We start from the raw sequence: 13,037 nt of genomic DNA on the forward strand, positions 1-13,037 counted from the left end.
TATGACATGTTGTGCTGCCATCAATCCCAAAGAGGGAGACTGTTGAATACAATTTTCCAATTGTGTATTGTCTTTGATGTTACCAAAATGTCATATCAGTTGGCAGATAGTATCTACCGAGCTCAGTTGGTCAGCAAAGAAAATTTTAGAGTCTACCGAGCATTCTTGAAAATTACTCTGTGGAAACAGTGTCTACAAAGCTCACTTGGGTATCAAAGGAAAAGTGGTAGAAAGTAGTGTTAATCGAGCTTGCATGGGTAATGAAGGAAATTCAATACTTACCGAGTTCACTCGGTCTCTAAAGGATTTTGTATGGTTTTTAGTGTTAAACAAGCTTCAATTGATTAACACAAGAAATCTTTTTACAAATAGTGTTTATCGAGTAGGTTGGGCTAATGAAGTATTTTGTTAATTTGGGAAATAAAGTTTAATTATTTCAAGTAATGATTATAGACGATTGAGGTAATGATTATTGGTAATTGTAAATTGTAATTGGGCCGACTTGACAATTTGTAAGGTATAAATAAAAGGTCAAGTTGAGAATTCTAAAGTGTAATCAGTCAGCATCCAAGTGTATTGACTGAAGAGCAAAGTGTGAGAAAACTTTGAAGGATGGTTAGATATCCTTGAGGAACAACAAAGTTTTATTTCATCAAGAAGGATCTAGTGGAGCAGAATAGAGATTTGTTTCAGCAATTTAGTTGCATCTCATTCAGGTCATTCATTCTTAGTTTCTTACCTTTGTAGCACTGATTCCAAATCTCTTAACAAAGTTGGTTTAGCATTCATTTGTAAATCCTCTAACAAGGTGACAATTCTATTGAATTGTTCTAAAGACCTTTTGCAAGGCCACTCCTAAAAGGGTGAGAAAATCCTTTAACAAGGTCACACCTAACAATGTGTTTTGTAACCTTTAACCAGGTTGGCTTCTAATAGGGCTCACTTCAGACGTGTGAAAATTAGTAGCTAGTTACTTGGTGGTTTTTCCCATATTGGGTTTCCATGTTAAATCAGGTGTCTCATGTGTTCAAAGTATTTTTTTTATGGTTGCATGTTAATCACTGTGAATTTTTAAAGATCAGTAATAAGTTAACATACACTACATCTACCAAGTTACAACATTTTTCTATATGTTTACCGAGTGACAACAATAACTATTTTATTAGACATCTGAGGGATCTACGGATCTATTTTTGTAGTAACTGGTTCACCCCCCTCTTAGTTACTCCATCTGTATTTCAAACATGTTTCTTATTGTTATCCTAATCCTCCTACTATGGTTCCTAATGTTGTACCTATAGCACCTTCTATTCTAGCTAAGTTTTACACTCTTCCTAGTGTTTCAAATATGTCATTCCCACCAATTTCCTCTATTTATTGCACTATCATTAGTATTGCTCAAGTTGTTTCTTCCTTGGAAAAACAAATTTCTTCCCTTACTCAATCCAAATTTAATGTGCATACATGTGATATGGGTAGTCCTCCACAAAAATAATGCAGACCAGGAAAAATGGGCAGAGTTCACAAGAAATTTTACAAAAACATATCATAGAATATATTTTTAGAAAGAAACAAGCCATAACCCAATTGAATTAGTCTATTCTCTAATTAGCTAGGTTCATTACAAATTCCTATATAAATTTAGGTACAATAAAATGAACAATCAACTATTCCCAGCTAATAGGATCAAATACAATTTTTTAAGGTGATAAAATTTCATATCCATATGCATCACTTTGATGCTAGGCATGAAGCACATTCCCCAATTTATAATGAATAGTGGGATATAAAGGCTCCATATGCTGGCCCAAAAATGGAAGCCAAGCATGTAACCATGGGAGGATCCCAAGTATCTATTGCTATTGTTAATTTGGGCATCACTATATGGTCCAAAATTTTATGAAGTACTAAAGCCAGTAGTAACTTCTCCCATGTCTCCAAAAAATGTAGCATATGTTCAAGGTTCCTTGCCTCCTAATAATTTTTAGTAGCTATTGTGAGTGCTAGAAGAATAACTTTAGTGAATTTTTGAGTGTAAGGAGTTGAAGAAGCAAGTTATGTTTCTTGTAAATGCCATTATCATGAGGCGCATTCCCTTGTAGAAGCCTCTAACACAATGAAATTACCTCTAAACCATGCAATGGATGTTGAAGTGGTTCCCAACCTTGAAACACTATTATAAGAAATGGCAAAGCAAATGCTGATGCAATACATATATTACTATTATTTATGTATATGTATGTATGTATGCATGCATGCATGTATTATGTATGTATGTATATTTACATATATGGGTCAATGGAAGAAGTTGGGTTTCACTTTTGGCCAAAAAGTGGAAGTGTTTTTTCCTGTTTTGGAAATTTTTTGTCAATTGATGTCAAAATTTGAGGTATTTAGAGATGGAATATAGAAAAACTCCAAAGATAAAATTTTTAGTGTTCGGAATCTAGTTTTTAAATATGTAATTTATTTTTATACCCATATGATAGATTATTTTTTTATTATGGATCTTTAAAAACCACTTTTTCAAAATGCCTGTTTTAGGACCATACCACGCTCGTGTATGGACACCATAATTTGACACAAATAAATGAATTTTTGAAAATCCTTTTAAAAGGAGTTATCTAATATACCTAAGATTGATGAAAATATTTTTCCTTAATTTTTTATTGAATAATTTTTTTAATTAACTATTAATTGGCTATAAAGGTAAATTTTAAAACCTCTCATGTACGGACCACATAATTTGATCAAAATCTCACTTTTTTCCATATTTTTTTTATCAAAAGAATTGTATGTAGATTGATGAAATATAAATTAATTTAAGAAAAATTATAAAATAAAAAAGTTATTAAAATTTTAGTGAATGTCACTTTTCAACATTTAAGAGATAGTTTTGATTAATAAATTATGGAAAAATAGAAAATAAACTAATAACACTCTAAAATATACATTTGTGAAATTAGAACAATAAGACCTATAATGGGTTTTTGTCTCATTAAAAAATTCAATAGGAATGACTATAAAAAAATTACGACAATACTACAAATTGTTAATTAAATGCCTTAGAAAAAAAAGGATTATAAAGGCATGGCTTGGTGGGACCAAGCCTATGCCATGCCTTTCCCGAAGGCAAAACCCCATGCAAAATTTGGGAGCCATACCAAATTCCCACTCATGTCTCAAGAATCAGGCACCCAATTTATAATTCAAAAATTGGGTGCCTGATTGCTTTAAACCATTGTACTTGAATGTTTAAAAATTGGGTACCTGATTCTTTTTAAAATTAGGTACCCAATTTATAAACGGGTACCCAATTTTTAAGCAATCGAGTACTCATTTCTAATGTACTCGTTGGGCCCCCAAAAGTTGCCCCACCGACCAAATTTCAATGATTGAAATGATTGAATAATAGTTTTGATCTGCAACATCAAATTTTGTCATGGGGTATGTGCAGGATCATGGTGTGCCAAAAAGTGGCGATCTAAAAAATATGTAGTTCTGAAATGCCTCAAAGAATTTCAAAATCTATTCCCACTTTTTTCCCACCCATCCTGATACTAAATGAAAACAATTAATACCTCTATAATTCCTACTATATCTTTCAATACCAACCTTATATGGTCATCTTTAAAACATTCCGAAAATGTGTTTTTGGCATGTTCTTATGTGTTTTTTACTTCAAGCATGTAGCTGACTACTTTTTTTTAACCAAAATTTGATGTAATGAAAAGGGTTTCTTAAGAATGTTCTTAGCTTTTTATAAATGTAAGTTTTGTCAAATTACGAGTTTAATAAGTAATTATTACTTATTTTCTAATGGAGTTAGCTACAAAGTGCCGATTGACATACTGGTTGAAAAATAGCTATAACTTTCAAATTGTATAAGATTTGTGAAATCCAAAAGATGCGTCACATTCTATGCTTTGACTAGTATCAGAAAAAAAAAAAAAAAAAAAACTTAATTTTGATTTTTTTTGAACTAGTTAAGGTGGTCAGACACGGGATTTTTTTAATTCTGAAAATAGTATAGTAGAAAATTCATAATTAATTATTTATTTGGAATAAAAATTACCAAAAATATGCGTCACATCCAGACATGAGTCTACTTTTTATATTTATAATTATATTTAAAAATATTATCATTTGATTATGATTAAGGTGGTCAGACATACACCTACTTTTTATTTTTGCCCTAAAATTTTTGTAGTACTATATTAAAATCTAAACTTTTGACCAATCAAATAATTTTTTCTCCAAATAAGGCCTTGTAGTTTAGAAATTAGATTCAATTTCCTAAAAATTATTTTCTTACAACTTTTTGATATAAAGTCCAGAACCACTTTAAAATTATGTGTCAAATTGACATAACCCTGATTTTCTAGTTTTTCATTGCCACTTAAGGCCATAGTTTGGTACACCATGATCCTGCACATACCCTGTGCTTCTTCTTTTCTCTTGTCCTCTTATACAATTTTCAAGCTACTAATTCAAATTCAAAATTGGTGCAAACATGGGATCAAAACAATGAAGAAAGAAGAAAGAAAAAGTTCTGATAGATGAGGAGATTGCAGCAAATAAAGAGAATGAAGCACAACGTCAATGAGAGAGAAGACAGAGAATTAGAGACTTGAACAATGTTTCAAAGGAGAGAAACATTGAGCATACCATGATGGATGAAGAGGTCAAAGAAGAGAACCCAATACAAGAAAATTCAGGTGCACATTCTAATCATGTATTCAATACAGGTGTGTCTCCAAACCCTTGAATTTTCTCTCATGATGAAATTGGTGATCTTTTAGAAGTAGGTTACAATTTAAACAATTTAGATTTTCTTCATGAGAAGAAATTTTCAAACGATCATGCACAAAACACTCCAATTGAAATTCCTACCTCGAAAGAAATACCAACAAAATTTGAAAATGATATTCAAATCCCAAATAACAGTGAAAATAGTGAAGTGTCTGAAAATAAAAATTGCATGAATGTAGACATAGAAACACCAATTACTGAACAAACATGTCAGGATGATAGTAAAGTGTTTGAACATAATTTTCATATTCCTAATGATGTGTTAGATGCTCTTGAAGGATTGGTTTTATGGAGATGAATTAGGACACATGCTAATAGATTGTATAGGCATTTTTTTTATAATAAGAAATTTGGGTTTCAATGTTAGCTAATGTTGCAACTAATTAAAATGTCTAAAATTTGAAAAGTAATGAGAAGGTTGGGAATGTATGGAAAACCCAAGAATAAAAATGAGTATTGAAAAGAAGTTGTATCCATTGCTGCTAGTGCCTTTGATGTTATCGGAAAGAGAAGTCGGTCTAAAGATAAGAATGCAACACGAAAAGCAATAACAATAGCTTTAGTTAACAAATCAACATCTGAAAAAAGATTGATTAGCAACATAAGTGGATATCTTAATGTGAATTATAAGACTTTAGAAAGAGTTGTAAAGAGAAGGGCTAACTTTGAATGTTATCTAGCAAATTTATTTTATGGACTTCTAGTGGTAGACTCCCCAGATGTGATATGAAACTTACTAGTGAAGTCAAAAGTTTGATTGAAATTTTTTGGCATGATAATACAAGAGTATCACCTAATTCAAGAGATGTTCTTAAATTGAGAATTGGGTCAAAAATACGTGATCCACATCCTAAACACCTTTTGGACATGACTCAAACTAAATTGTTTAAAAAATTTGTAGATGGTAAGGTATTAAATATTACCATTAGTCAAAGATCTTTTGAAAAGTGTAAACCATGGTATGTAAGGATTAAAAAGGAAAGAATCACATGTTTTTGTAAAACTCATATTCAATTTTGTTACAATTATGATGTATTTCAATCTATACGTGGTACTGTGCATAGTAAAGAAATGTTGCAAGAATGTGGTATAAAAATACCACCTCAAACTATAAAAGATTTCATATCAGGTTTGTTTTGTAAGCCACCTAATGATCAATACTTTCTTTTCAATGCATGTCTTTCTAGTACATGTGATATGTGTGGCAATATTTCTTTGTTAGATGAATGTTTGCATGAAAATGCTTTGACTACTTTTGGACAACAATTAGTTCAAGTAAAAGGATTCAAAATGATTGAATATCCATTGAAGGATGGGAAGATTGGAAGAAAGTGTGATCTAGTTACAGATAAAGTTAGTTGTCATGCATTTATAGATGAGTTTAAGAATGTGAGCATACCAAAATATGTTAAACACTCTCAATATTCTAGATGGCTTGATGGACAATTTCGCATATGTAAGAATACCTTTCCAATTGGTACTATACTTTCAATTGTTGACTTTGCAGAGAACTAAACGCTTGCACCACAAGAAGAGGTACAACCACAATATTACAATTTAGTGCAAGTAACAATTTATGTTCATATAGTTTATAGGCATGCACCTGATAGTACAAAGGAGGATCAAAAAATATTGACAGAGTACCATTTTTATTTAAGTGATAATAAACTCCATTCATCTGAGTTTGTCCAATATTTTTTCAATGTCTTTCATGATAATTTAAAAGAGAGACAAATTCAAATGACACAACATTGGATATGGTCAGATAATTGTATAGGACAATTCAAGAATGCTAGAATGTTCTATTGGTTGAGTAGGACACATGGGAAAACTAAGATCCAACATGTGTGGAGTTTTTTTGACGTTGGACATGGTAAAGGAGAACATGATGGCGCTGGTACATGCGTAAAGAGAGCCCTTAGTAGAGAGCAATTTAAATTTGAGGAAAAAGCTAAATTCAAAAATGCACATGAGATTGTCAAATGATGTAACAAATATTTATACACCGGATCAAGTCAAAACTCTACAATCAAATGTTTCTTCTACCTAGTTGAAGAAAATTATATCCCTTAAAGATATGATTGTGATACAATTAGTGGATCAGCTAAATGGAATTCATTTAGGAGTTCAGATTATAACACTTGGACTAGATGGACTAGGGAGCTTGCTTGTTTTTGTCAATTTTGTCTTGCAGGTGAATGGGAAGAATGTGAGAATACAGAATGGGTTGGAGATTGGCAAAAAATATCATTAGCATCTACTGACACACATTTTGAAGATGATATAGTAAATGAAGGCCAGAATGTTACTTTTGCATTAGAAGACTATGATCATATTTCAGACCTAATAGAACCTGGTATGCACAATTTAATTAGATTTTTTTGTGATCTCATGCTTCAATTTATATAATTTTCATATGTACACTCATGTGATTAAAGTGTTTCTATACTTTATCTTATCTTGTAGGACATGTTTATTCTATTATTGCACCCAATGATAATGATGAATAGACTGAGTATTGGCTAGCTAGATGTGTGAAACCTAAGAAAAAAATTACATGTCATCAAGTAGACGATGATGGTTTTGAGTATCCAAGTGGGTCTATCATTGTAGCTGGCACCTGGCTATGTAGATACCTAACAAGAAGAAATCGTTTGCCAGCATTTGAAGACTACCAAACTGAAAAGAAGATTTTACACTATTCTCATTTGGTTGTGGCAACAAATATCAAATTAGAAAGATACAAAGGGGGACCTGCCAATAAGGTATTATGGATAATTTCAATGGACAAACACAAGACAATCATTGATGCATTGCAAAACAGAGAGGATGTGGATGGTACAGTGGGATGACTACATTTAAATCAATCATGTGTAACTTTTTTCATTATTGTATTATTTTTATATATGTACTTATATAATTTAATTACATGTATGTTTATGTTGTCAATACCAATTTAGAGAGCTTATATACCTCTTATTCAGGTCTCAGTTACAATTTATGCAAATTTAAATGTTAAAGTGTATCGAACATCAACATCTTGTGCAATTTCACATAGTAAGTACATACAAATTACACATATATTCACATAGTTTAGATACCTTGAATATTAATTTATGTGTTTATTAACATGTGTGGTTTTGTTTTACATTTTTATTTGACAGGACCTCATTTGAAGAGATGCATTGAAAATTTTTTATGTTTCAAATGATTTCACTGAACTATAAATATATCATTGACATTGTCTTACATATATTGTGAAAATATGTTGTACAAACCAATTAAAAAATGAGAGTTTACTTCTATTTGAAAGTTACTTGATAAATTATAAATTAATTTTCAATTTAAGTAATGACCTCCTATTTTGTTCCATTGCTTTTACATTCAAGCATGTTTAAATTAATGTTTGTTTGAAGTTTCAAATTAGTATTGATTTTAATATTAAAAAAAAGTGACTTGCACATGATAATTTAAAGATTATTACTCATTGTATTGATTATATGTTACATCATTACTCATTGTATTCATTGTATCAATTGATTATATCTTGCATTACCAAACAACACATTAAGATCACTTATGATACATTGTTAGGTACATTATCCGTACATGTGTATCTTAAGGGGACATGGGAGTCCTAATAGGTCATTATGTCTGTTATAGGTTATGATAGGTATTCATATGTTTACTACCACATAATAGGTCTTATTAGGTGATAATGAGTCATAAATTACCAAACAACACATTAAGATCACTTATGATACATTGTTAGGTATGTTATCCATACATGTGTGTCTTAAGGGGACATGGGAGTCCTAATAGGTCATTATGTCTATTATAGGTTATGATAGGTATTCATATGTTTATTACCACATAATAGGTCTTATTAGGTGATAATGAGTCTTACATTACCAAACAACACATTAAGATCACTTATGATACATTGTTAGGTATGTTATCCATACATGTGTGTCTTAAGGGGACATAGGAGTCCTAATAGGTAATGTTATGTCTGTTATAGGTTATGATAGGTATTTCTATGTTTACTACTACATAATAGGTCTTATTAGGTGAAAAGGAGTCTTACATTACCAAACAACACATTAAGATCACTTATGATACATTGTTAGGTACATTATCAATACATTTTATAATCTAGTAGGTCAATTTTATTTGTATGAATCTCAATGCATAAATTTGATGTGATATTTATCCAATAATGCCCTATACATAATTAAAATTATTGTTCATCTTTCATATATGCTTACAAAATGTGTCATATGTTCATGAATAAAATATGTTAGAATAAAGAAAATGGTTTTAATATACTTAAAACATGGTGAAACATAATAGTATATACTACATACACAAGCATGATAAGAAGTTATAAAAAAATGGTACATGGTCTAACATACATCATAACATGATCTATGAAGTGAAAAAATACATGGTCTGACAAACAGTTTTAACTATCCTAACACAAAGTGTATACATCATAAAAACACAATCTATAGGTGCCAACAAGACCTAATCTATCTGATTGAATGTCATCTTTACTCTATGCAAAGAGGACTCAGATGGATCATCATGTGTAATATGAGTCATCTCGTCATGTTGGACACCCTATGAGGTATATGTATCACCCTATGTAACATGAGGCACGATTCATCATGTACATGCTTAATTGAAATGGGTCTCAAAATCTAGCTTGCAAATACATTAAATATTCACTACATAATAAAATAAATTATACCACATGAGATGGGTGTCCCTCAGTAACGAGAGGAGGTGCACTGTTAAAACTACCAAATGCAGTAGTGGTGAGGTCCTATAATTTACAATACATACATTTTTTAATTTGATTTTAGAGCATAATGAACTATAAATTATGTACATAAATCACAATACTAACCTCAAATAATGATGTAGGTACCTCCATATAGCTAAGTCTTGTACTCTCAGCAACACTCGTGGTGATGTAGTCCTAAAATTATGGATACATAAATATTTAGTCAAAATTAAATATACATGAATAATTACAAAGTACATAATTTGTACACTACATTTTTTATACACTATAAATTTAACATATATATATAATATATATATCATACCAAAGTGGTAGCCAATGTCATAGATGTGTCTACAGGTATGCTAGCACAATAATCATAAGATGGAGTTGAAAATAGACTATATCAAGGCCTATATGGATGAGTATGATATCGCTCCTATTTTTAAAATCAAAACACATAAAATATATATACATGTGAGTCAAAATTTTTCAGATTATAATTTAATAATAATGTACATACATAAAAATAATACAAATTATTTGTCTTCAATCAAAAGTTCATACCGCATGTATTTGAGGCTGTGCCTTAGTGGTAACTAGAGTAGGACTTGTACTAACATCAATATGTATAGATGCAAACAATCCCTACAAAATTAGATAAAAAGAACATATGATCACATGTTAATTAAATTTGAATTTGAATGTACATTTTTACAATGTAATTCAAAGTGCATATTGTATAAGGGATGTCATCGTTTGTAGGTCTAAGAAAAAGACTATACTACCTCCTAGGAGGAACAATATCATCCATCCTCTGTTATTTCAAAAGTAAAAATTAATATAGTTAATACAATTACACATGTATGTAGAAAGTAAATAATTATGTGTACTTTATATTTATATTGAAATTAAAATTTTAGCTGCTACTCTTGACTCTCTCCAGGCTCTCCCTGCTGCATGAGGTCAATAAATGATGAAACGTCTATCTCATCACTACCATCACCACAGGTCGCATATACATCATCATCAAAATTTGCACCCTCAACATAATGGCCATCATGTGCTGCACTACAATCACTCTGGGGGCCTATGCATATGCCTCCATAACTAGTACAAACATGTCCAAGTGGAGGAGCATGTACTGCTTGCATCCACTACTATACTAAATTGCCCAAAAGGGCACTCAAATGGCTAAAAGCAGATGAAATTGCTTGATGATGGTGAGGAGTAGGCACAACAAGCACAGGAAGAGGTACAAGGGGCTCAGCTCACCTGTGGTTTCTCATTCTATCACTCAGCTTTGCCCCAGGCCTATCCTGAGGCATCCCTCTACCAACCCCTTGAAATGCTTTCATATCAAAATAGTTGGGTTTCAAACCCAACTCAAACCCAACCTATAAATTCCTAAGGAAGTACATGGGCACCTCATGGTTAGCGTGTGGTGGATGGTCAAATACCATCCACCACCACTCCTAAAAATGTGCTTCTATATGTGGATGTGTACACCACCTAATGGAGATGTGAGGCTTCTTATCACCAATTGCTTCACCTATCTTAGGGTTTACAAAATAATGTTGAAAATTTCCTTTACCTATATGCAGGCTATAAACCTCTCTGTATGATAAGCTATCAGAGTAGAAGGCATGCATGCTTTCCCTCCACAATCTAAATGAATCAATGTCTAAATTAAAATGATGGATGGAGTCAACTAGACTTGCATGCTATTTGCAAGATGTAGTAGGTGAGGGGGGGTGCCTCTCCTGTCAGATAGCCTCTATATTAGGCATGAGGTCATTGAGGTTATGCCTCATGGTATCGTGGAGCTCATCTATGGTGGGTGGTGGAGGTGTGGGTGGAGGTGGAGGTGGAGGTGGAGATGGAGGGGACAGAGGTGGGGGTATGGGAGGGGGAGGCGGTGGCAGTGGGTCCATCAAATATAATCTGCATATATGTTTAAACAACATAAAACATAAAACATGACAAAAATACATCACAACATAAAACATCACAAAATTACTATTTAATAAAATTTAAATCTAAAATTTATCAACTAGATTTATATAAATGCACATATCTTTATTAAAATTCTAAAAATTAAATAAATAAAGTTAAACACTTAAGTCAAATTAAACATTAAATACCAAATTTTTAAGTCTAATCATAAAATAGTAGTCCAAAAAATTATATCTAGGTTAGTTCAAGATTTCTTTTCTTAAAATAGGAGCCACCAAGCTATATTTTCTTTCATGTACACTTATTTTCTAACACTAGGGGATTGTATGAACTTGTTATGGATTATACATGTTCATCTCAAGATGAAACAAAGTTAAGATTATGACAAGGTTATGGTTTACAATTTTGTTATGTTAATGGTTTTCATGATGGCTAAGCTTAAGATTACTATAATGATTATGGTCCTTTAATGTTAGGGAACTTACCTAGGATTATGGTTTTAGTTAGAATAATATTCAGGTTTTGGATATTTATTATGGTCCTATTGTTTATATGATATATAATGGATGGTGTTAGGATGAGAGTTAAGGTTACAATTATCTAATGAAAGCTTAGAGATAGAATTATGATTTGATTAAAAAATATTTATGATTGTAGTTTGAATCCTAACTATTATTCGCTCTTTAATGCAAACTATAAGTGTAGATCATGTTAGGTAATGAACTAATACATGTGAACCCTATCCCTAACCATATAATAATCCTAATTCTAATCATGATCCATAATTCATTACCTTAAGAAGCTTTGGCTATCCATTTTATTGCCAGAGTAATCCCTTGGCTATCCACAAAATGTTCCTAATACATTTATATAGAAGACCAAACTAATTTAAATAAAATGAGTAGGAAGAAAAGGAACTTACACCCAATATAAGGAGAGAATCTTTTAGCGTACTTGAATTCTACCAACTGAAGTGAGATAATTAGAGTTCTAGTTGTTGAGTTTTCCAAAGATTTTCTTGTTGATATAAAGAAACATTTAATTTATATGTCAGGGTTTACTACAAATGGAATCCCTAGGTACCTAACTACTTAATTATGAAATCTCCATCCAATACCATATTTACTACACAAGGTAGGGGACTCAATATTTAGCCCCAATAAGATAGATGTAGAGACATAAATCTTACTACCTGATACAAAGAAAAGAGGTCCAATTTGATCATTAAATGACTCATGTTGCACTCCTGTAGCTTAAAAAGAATACAAATATTATCAACAAACTATGTATGTTAGATACTTATGAATTATTTGGAGAGTATATCCTCTAACTTTTAAAGACAATTGGTTATCTCTAAGGAGATAATGTAATGAGTCAATGTTCAACAATAAAAAATAAAGAGGATGCAAGAGGACACCCTTTCATAATTGATCTAGAGAGTCCTAAAAATTATGATCTGACCCCATTAGTTTCTTTACTA

The sequence above is a fragment of the Cupressus sempervirens genome, chromosome 1 (assembly GCF_028749045.1).
Source record: "Cupressus sempervirens isolate cs-2001-9-10 chromosome 1, ASM2874904v1, whole genome shotgun sequence".
NCBI classification, from domain to species: domain Eukaryota; kingdom Viridiplantae; phylum Streptophyta; class Pinopsida; order Cupressales; family Cupressaceae; genus Cupressus; species Cupressus sempervirens.